The sequence below is a fragment of the Helianthus annuus genome, chromosome 1 (assembly GCF_002127325.2).
Source record: "Helianthus annuus cultivar XRQ/B chromosome 1, HanXRQr2.0-SUNRISE, whole genome shotgun sequence".
Classification (NCBI taxonomy): domain Eukaryota; kingdom Viridiplantae; phylum Streptophyta; class Magnoliopsida; order Asterales; family Asteraceae; genus Helianthus; species Helianthus annuus.
The window spans coordinates 139,826,267-139,835,849 of record NC_035433.2 but is presented as its reverse complement, the minus strand read 5'-3'; the positions used below and the strand labels follow the sequence as shown (position 1 = coordinate 139,835,849).

The 9,583-nt window shown below is 31.7% G+C and overlaps 1 long non-coding RNA gene across 1 annotated transcript; it reads left to right on the top strand.

The window, feature by feature from the left end:
- Window positions 1-8,264: 8,264 nt before the first annotated feature.
- Window positions 8,265-9,237, top strand: LOC110940339. The gene is made up of 2 exons (XR_002593029.2): window positions 8,265-8,468; window positions 8,868-9,237. It is a non-coding gene; the product is annotated as an uncharacterized LOC110940339 (long non-coding RNA).
- Window positions 9,238-9,583: the final 346 nt, after the last annotated feature.

Sequence of the window (9,583 nt, the reverse complement as noted above, 5' to 3'; positions counted from 1 at the left end):
GGTTTACTAGTTTTACCAGTTGCTGCTTGCTGGTTACCATGAAAGGGTAGGGGTGCAAATGAGCCGAGCTGAGTTTAAGTTCGATCAAGATCGAGCTCTACTCGATTCCAGCTTTGTTTTCAAAGCTCGAGCTCGGCTCGTTGATATTTTCTCAAGCTCGAGTTTGACTCGGGCTCGGCTCGTTTATTATCTATTAATTAATATATTAAATAAAAATAATATAAATAATAGACTTTTTAGGCTCATGAGCTCGATAAGTGAAGGTCGGGCTCAGGCTCGTTTACTAAATAAGCGTATTTTTAGGTTCGAGGTCGGCTTGTAAACAAGTTTAAATAAGCTCGGCTCGTTTACACTAAAGCTCGATAAGGCTCGACGAGCCCAACGAGCTTCACATGTGAGGCTCGAGCTCGGGCTCGATAAGACTCGGCTCGTTTCGAGCTTTTTCTTGAGCCGGCCTAGAGTAGCTCGCGAGCCGCTCGGCTCGTTTGCACCCCTAGGAAAGGGCGAGTGGCTCGGCTTAGCTCTACTTGGCTCGACTTGATTGTAGACTTATTGTGAGTGTCAGCTAGTCGTGCAAGTGTGATAGAGCTTTAGATATTTGTGTATTTATTTTGCTCTTACTTAAAACATCTTAGGGTGAAAACGGGTCATTGTGGCGAGTTCATGTGTAACCTGATATGAACTTGAAATTTGTGTCAGACATATGAATATTTGTAGATTGACATATAAAACGACATGATTGTTTTATTTCTTTCATATATTAATGCTTTAAATTTACAATCTATAACAAAAAACACAGACACATACAAAATAATTACATTTTAATTATAACATCTAATCTCAAAGTTTATTTTAATTTTTAATGCTAGGATCAAATACCCAACCACTTTAACTTATGACATAAAACATATTTTTAAAAACTAGAAGATAAATGAGTTATATAGTTAAGCCGTAAATCCGTTGGGTTGACACTAACAAAGTCTGTGTATAGTAAGGCTAAAGTAAGACCAAACCCACAAATTTTATGTTGTGTTTATGTTGTGTCAGAAATTTACACATTTATTAAAATTGCAAACAATACCTAGAAACACAATTGTCCAACTATTTATCCAGATATGCCATATAAATTTCAAGTGTATGTTATAAATATCAAGATGAACATTGGAAGCTAATGACATAGGTTTTGTGATGTGTAGTGTAGGAAGGTTAAAGCAATGATGAATCCAGAATTTTTTTTCTTTTCTTTTGGGATGCAAATATCGCTCAAGAGAGATATGTGGTATATACATGAAACTCTCCGTGAACACCTTTTGAGAATATAATTCAAATAGAAAGACCATAGCTAGCTAATCAATGTTGGATAGTCTTGCAAGTTATGTGAAAATGATGGTGTTGTAAAGCATGCTTCTTAAGTTATGGGTAACACTCTCCTAGAACCCCGTGTAATATACGAGTTGAATAAATGTAATTTAATTTATATACCAAATAATAAAAATATATCTTTAAAAACCTCGTTTATTACACGAGTTGAATAAATGTAATTTTATATACCAAATAATAAAATAATATATCTTTAAAAGTCTTGTTTATTACATGAGTTGAATAAATATAATTTTATATATTAAATAATAAAAAACTATATCTTTAATAACCCCATGTATTGTATGGGTTGAGTAAATTTAATTTTATATATTAAAGAGAAAAGTGCCCGGAGAGTCTCTGTGGTTTATCCATTTTTCACTTTTAGTCCCTAACTTTCTAAAATTACAGCAATAGTCCCCAACTTTTACAATTTCGTTTCCAGATAGTCCATAGCACGTATGGGGGTTAGCAGGGGCGGATCTAGGTGGGTTTCAGGGTAGCCTGGGATACCCCTCAACTTTCTTGGTGAAGTGTAATTTTCTTTTTTATCTTTGTTTTATTTATCGAGGATACCCCTAAGCATATATTATGATACCCCTAAATATAGTTGAAGATAAGATGCAAGGAAATTTAACTGTCGACGAAAAAGGAAATTTCCTATAAAAAGAAAGTTGCAGCTGCATGGTAGAAACATGAGGAAGAAGCCGATGGTTTTATAGCCTAGTGGCATCTTGGGGTGAGATAAGGCTTTGGGACCAATAGGTCTTGGGTTCGATTCCCACAAGGGGGTTTTTCCCACATTTATTTTCCTCCTGAATTGGTGTATAGGCATTATGCCTAGTGGAGATGGATATGATCGGGTGGTTCCGCTGGTGGCACGATGATACTCCAGTGGTCCGTCAGTGATCCAAATTTGCCGTTCAAAAAAAAAAAACATGAGGAAGAAGATGAACTTATTATTATATTAATTAATAATATTAATACCATTGGAAACATAAACTAAAAAGGATACAAAGTCTGCAAAAAGTAAAAAGCAACACCTGGTCAAACTTCATTTAATCATTTATTTAATTTAATAATAGAGTTAAAAGCATTTTTTTGTTTTTGTTTTTGTTAATTTGTTTATTTATGGTATTAATTTTTTACCTTATTAAAAAGTTTCCATTTTCTTTTATGATATTATATTATTACCAACTAAATATTAAAAATTAATAATTAATATTTACTTTATAATGTAAAAATAAAATTATTTTGGAATTCTATAATTAATTGTTTTCATTCTTCCAGTTTATTAATTTTATTATAGAGTAACACTATAGTAAAAAGTATGAATTAAAAAAGGTTAATTAACAATTTTGTTTTTAAAATAATTTTACAATACACGTATCTATATCTAACTAATATGTATTTCAATTATATCTTATCTTCAAATATCATATTATAATTTCTAAATCTTATTACTAAATAAGATTTTTTATTCAACCCGAGTAACACACGTGTCTGTGACTAGTAATATATATACCATGCGGACACCTAATGGCTCTTGAATTCTTAGAGGTGACCTTAGGAAGAAGAAAATTATGGGGCCCATTTTTACTATACGCACAGGGCCCTTAAAAGCCCTTGAATTCTCAGGGGTGGTCGTAGACTAAAAAAATGGGATACCCCAGAATTTTTCTTCTAGGTCCACCACTGGGGGTTAGTTTTCTCAGTTAAGTTGATATAAAATGACTATAATGCCCTTAGTATTAAAAAATTAACAAATAAAACATTAAAAGATTAAAAAAATATATGTGGGCTCCGCCATCCATCCCACCCAATTCATCTTCCCATTCTTCACCACAACCACCTTTCACCACCATACCACCTCCACACCACATAATACCACCAAATTTAATCATTCTTAGCAACAATTAATAATGCACATATAGTTATGCTGATGTTGCTCCTGCTTTATCTGATGTTGCATCTGAAACTGCGATTGTGTGAAAAATGGACAAACCATAGGGACTATCCGGGCACTATTCTCTATATTAAATAATGAAAAAAGTTACATTTTTAAGAACCTCATGTATTGTATGGGTTAAGCATATGTAATTTTATATATCAATCAATAAAAAGTTATATCTTTATAAACCTTGTGTATTATAAAACATTTGAACTAAACTGGCAAAATGACCCAAACCACATGGATTAAAATGACATTTATCTTTAGTGTACGTCTTTTGTTAATTTCAAGATAAATAATTTTGAAATCTAATAATTATTTCAAAAGACTGTATTATCTCCACGAATTGTTTAAATTTATATTAAATTTTATTTTATAATTATCTTTTAATTAATATTAACTATAATTAAGTAGGAGATAGAGATGAGAAAACTAAAAAATAGATTACTCCAATGAATGACATGTGTCCACTTATTGGTTTCTTTTATTATATAGCATAGATGTGGGAGGATGGAGGGACACCATTTTGGCCGAAAATGGGTATGGGGTTGGTGTTAGGCAGTGGGTGATAGTCGATTGTGAGAACCGAAGGAACTCATGTAGACCAATAGCTTTTCGACACCTAGCATATGCACTCTTTTTGCAAAGGGACATTTTTGTAAATGCATACCCCCCCTCCCCCACACTTCCCAAGACTCTTACACCTCTCTCTCTCACATATACCTCTCTCACGCACACACACTACCCATATATCCCAGGCCCCTCTTTTCTCTCATTCTTTCTTTCTTCTACCTCTACACCAAAGTCTACCACCTTCATTGAACACTATGTTCAACCCATGATTCGTCCATGAAGCATCCCTCACCCCTCCACACCCCCTTAAAAGGCTGCAGCAGATCAATTCTCATCCGATCTCTGAACAGATTCGGTTGTTCACAGATCTTTGACGAATAGGTCCCGATCACGAATTGGGTTTCCGGAAGACAAGAGCAGGTGACGAGGCGGCTAGGGTTTTGTACACCAATCTCGAACTTAGTCATCATTGTCACACCCCAACCCGCAACACCATGGTACGAGACATGATGATTATCCAAAGCTCATGACACTATTATAAGTTTAATATTTAAAAACATCAATTTTAAATTTTCTCACGTAATCATATAATGTGTTCATCAAAACTCAATACAATATCCATAACATAAATAAATCAAGAACAATAATCCCATTTATTACTAATGCACATGCTACGTGTCTTCAACTTCAAATCCTCTCCAAGTCACGTACATGTATCATGCGTAAAAAGTTTTTGGTCAACAGAATGTTGGTAAATGGATCTAGATTTTTAAATAAAATGTTTTTCTTTAATAATTTTTTTTGGTTTTACTTAAAAATCTTTTAAAAATATATTTAAAATGCAAATTCATGTGTTGTAGAAACATCCATAATCACCACAACCACACCAAAAATCAACAAATTACCACAATCACAATATAGACACAATAGAACAAAAAAAGACTCAAAGACTACAGCGTGCATTAGTCTCAAGCCTCGAATAGCGAGTCTAATACTGGTGGCTATGCTAGGCTACAACCCATGGCCGTGGGGAACCTAGTCAGCTAGGTGGATCCACGTGAAACCTGTGACAAGAAACAAGTCAACACATAGATACACGTATATGTAATGATAGATACTAGAAATAATAGATACAATAAACGTGATACACATAGTGACACATTGACTTCGCATGTTATTTAATCAAATAGAAAACATGACACATGATACACCCCAAAATAGTTAATAACTAAAAAGGGGAGAGAAAAGATCTACTCAATGGTTGCGAAGAAATGATCCAACAAGAATTACCTCAAGAAAAGAAATAAATAATATCTAAAACAACAATCACCCTAAAAAATCAATAAAGAAGGTACTAAACGAGCGAATACACGAATACGATGAGATGATGATTTCTAGGTTCACATGATTTGGGATTTTCTTGTTTAAATGATAAACGATTTAAATGACTAAAATATATAAGTACAAATAATACAACTCGTATTGATATATAATAGTAAAAATATGACGAAGTTGTACGATCTCCACTAAAAAGATATTATATATATTTTTCTCTAAAAACAAATATATAGCATCTTCAAGCTCGATATAATAAAATATATTACAATTGTTAATATATACATACATACATACATATATTTCAATATTGATTAAGAATACCAACGAATAATGATCTAGTCTAAACGTAAATTTATTGATTTCGATCATGAATGTAAGTCTAAAATGACTAAAAATATAGATCTATAGTTTCCATAACAACGGATTATGGCTACAAGCATAATTTATATAATTTATCTATTTCGCAACAAAGTGTGTGTATATATATATATATATATATTTGATATAGTGTGACCAAAATGTTTATTTTAATCAAATATATATTTCTAATGGACGAAACTTAAATTTATTGACAAAAATATATAATAGTCTATAATATTGTCTAAGGCATAAATATATACTTATAGTCCAATTTAACCAAAAATACACTTATGTCTAATTTAACCATTTTAGTCAATTTGTTTATAGTCCAAAAAGTAAACTGATTAAACCTATGATCAAAACATCATGTCAAAATGGTATATAGTTAAAGGCAAAATTTATAGGTTAATATGATATAGATTTCCAACAATTTATATATTTTGCATAAAGTATAAATTAACAGGATAAACTGCAATTAAATCAGTAAAAATTAATCTAAGAATTTTCTAATTAATATTATGAAAATTCAATACTTCTACTAATCTAGCATTTTCAGCAAGAATTAGAAGCATGACAATCCTAGCAAAATATAAGCATATATACCAGATAATGACAAGAAAAAATTCTATAAAAATTAAGTAATCATGATTAACATGAACACTTCTGAAATTGCATCTTAACATTTGTCTAGAAACATTATAGAACAAATTAATTGATTAAATTTTATAAAATATAGAAATTCCCAAATGCTTATAAACCATAGAATTCATGAAATTTAATTGATCAACAATTTTCATCTATCAACAAACAAAACTGATAGAGGTTTTTATAGAGCTCGAAAAATAAAGCAAGATGGACACAAAAAATCACCTGAAAAGGTTAAGTATTGAAGGAGAAATTGTAGAGAGAACTTCCAAGTCCTAAAATGCAGAATCTTGACTTGCCGAGGGTTTTAGTGAAATTGGTTGTGTGAATGAGGACAAAGGATGATGAGAATGGTCTTATTTAGAGAGGGTTTCGTGAAGCAAGTAACATGTCAATATATGTATGTGATGAACAAATAACAAGCTTTCCATACCCAATGAGAACAAACAACTATGCAAAAGTAGAGGAAGGTTTTCATTTCGTATCATCTTTTATTCCCATTTAATATAATTCTTCTACTAAATTAATCACTCAATTTATGGTGGTTAGTTACATGGAAGGGAAACTCAAAAGCTATTGAAGGTTCTCTTAAATACATTTAGTGATTTTAATCAATGGAGGGGAACCCCAAAAACTCTTGAAGGTTCTCTTAAATATATTTAGTTATTTTAATCAAATCAATTTAAAACCAAATATCAATTTCCTATTAAATTCTATTTACTTAAAATTCAATAGTTATTATTATATAATAGTGCTACTTTTCATGAATCATTTAGCACAAGCAACCATCTATTATATATAATAAAGTAAACCAGTGTGTGACACGTGTCATTTATTGGATGCACCTATTTTTTGGTTTTCCCGCCTTTCTTTCATGTTTATTTTCTAATAATTTATCTTCTAATTTGTAGATAATATTAAATAGAAAAATGTTTATCTGATAATTATAACCCTTCTATTGAAATTTGAAAAGGGTTTCACCCTTTTTTGGATTTTATTAAAATTCATGACTACATTATATAATTATAAGTTTGAATATATATATGTCAAAATAAAAAATTATTCTTCAAAAATTCAGTAACATCCATACTCTATATATACATTTAGAAAAATGTTAATAATTGCAAATAATACTAAATAGAAAAATGTTAACTGAATAGAAAAAAATATAGGATATCATCAAATGTATATCGATTACTTAAATGAGTATACACATGCATGGGCGGTGATAAGGGTGTGCGGGGAGGACCACCGCACAAGGTCTGTGATTTCGATGGGCACGTGTTTTTATAAAAAAAAACCCAATATTTATGTTAATTTTTTTAAAATAGCATACCAAACATGCTCTTAGTGAGCCCAATACTCATTGGCATTAGCTTTAGGGCATGTTTGGCTAAGTTTTCTGAAAAAAAATTATTGACTTATTGGCTTTTTGAAAAGTCATAATCTACAAAATGATGTTTGACAATATGGGTGTATGTGAGAAGAAAAAACCAATAAGTCAATAAGTCACTCCACACTGACTTTTCCAAAACCCCAATAAGTCTATAAGTTGTTTCAAAAAACATAACAAAACATGCTCTTACTGAGCCCAATACCCATTTTATTTTAAAATTAAATAATAATATTAAAACATTACGAAAGAACATATTTTTTCGAGCTCAAACAGGTTACATGAATTTTTACAGACGACTCCGTACACATGTATGAGATTTTTTTACTTTATTATTAGTTTCATTATTTATCAAATATATATAAATGTCTCCGTCTTTGACTTGCATTTACAAAAAATATTTATTATATAGTTTAAATTGTTCAACCCGTATAATATACGGGGAACTAACCTAGTTTTACTTATAAATTGATTTATATATTAGTTTAAATAATTACGTAACATTGTAAATTTGCATATATGGTTCTGATTGAAAAAAAAAATAACAATGATGAATGCATCTTTAAATGGTTTTCATGTTTTCTATTCTGATCTATTTTTTAATGTTTTAAATAATAAAAGATAACAATGCAAATTCGCATTTTTATTTATTACGTTCTCGGATCCGGTTTACAAAATGATTCGGGTTTTCTAGGATCCATTTTTCGCAGATGTTACAATCATCCCCTCTTGCCCCTTGTATCCCGTCATCATCTCCATGTTTTCCAACAAGAGTTAGGGTTTTGTCGAATTTCAAGTAGGTGAATGGCGCCGATGGTAACTTGTTACTGATCTCCATTGATTCTGCAGGTACAACCAGATTGGCGCAATAAATTTGTTTTGTTTACATTTTTAGGGGTTTTTTATGGATGGTTTTGAAGGAGTTGAAACCTTTTATTTATTCGACCCATATAGTTCTTGAAGGGGTTTTGATATATTCGAAATACAACAAAGATTTTGGTAGAAAACTTCTTAAGTTGAACAACATAGTTGAGTTTTGTTTGTGGATGATGAATGGTTATTATTGATTTTTTTACTAAATTCATGGTTTGTATATCTTGGTGAAGGAAGGTTTGGGTTGGTGGTTTTTGATTTTTGATCTTGATAAAGAATTTTTTAACAAGCCAAAGCAGGTATTGATGGAATTTTAAGATTTGTATTTTTTATATTTATGTGTGAAATTGGTTTCAACGTGGGCATGCGAAGCAGAAACTTGAAGCTGCCCTGTGACAGCCTTCAGTTCAGGTTTGTAGGGCCAAAAGGCCGAAACCGTAAGGCTGAACAAAAATCAACATGCGGTGGTGTTTTTAAGAAGAAGGAAGGTTGGGGTCCAAAACGAGCCTAAGTCGCGAAGGAAAGCTGGGGTCCAAAACGAGGCCGACCGGCTAGACCAATTGGAGGGCCAACCGCTTAACGAAGACGGGATAACCAGTTGTGTGACGAAGATGCATTAGTATAGGTTAGGCGCATTAGGATTAGTCGTGTATTACGGGAAAAAAATATTGTTAACGTTGTATCTTTATAAAAGTGTTTATAATAGTAATTACACTTTAAATGTGATGTATTTCATTATTTTTTCCTTTCGTTGTAAAATTGTAATTTTTGTGCCGACCATTGCCATGTTGCGATGGATAGTAATTCTAGTTTTATATATAATACTTCAAATTTACAAAATATCACTATATATATATGGGTGTGTGTCTTAAATTAGGAGGGTCGGTGGCTTTTATGCCACCACACCCTCATCTTTCAAACTTTGCTACTACCACCCCTCTATTTTGAATTTTCACAATCATACCCTCATCTATGAAACTCTACAAGCACGACCCATCTACTTTGCTTTTCCACCATCACCCTCTCAACTTTCACACGCTTACGCCACCAACCCTCTATTTTTATATTTCCACCACCACCACCCCTCTACT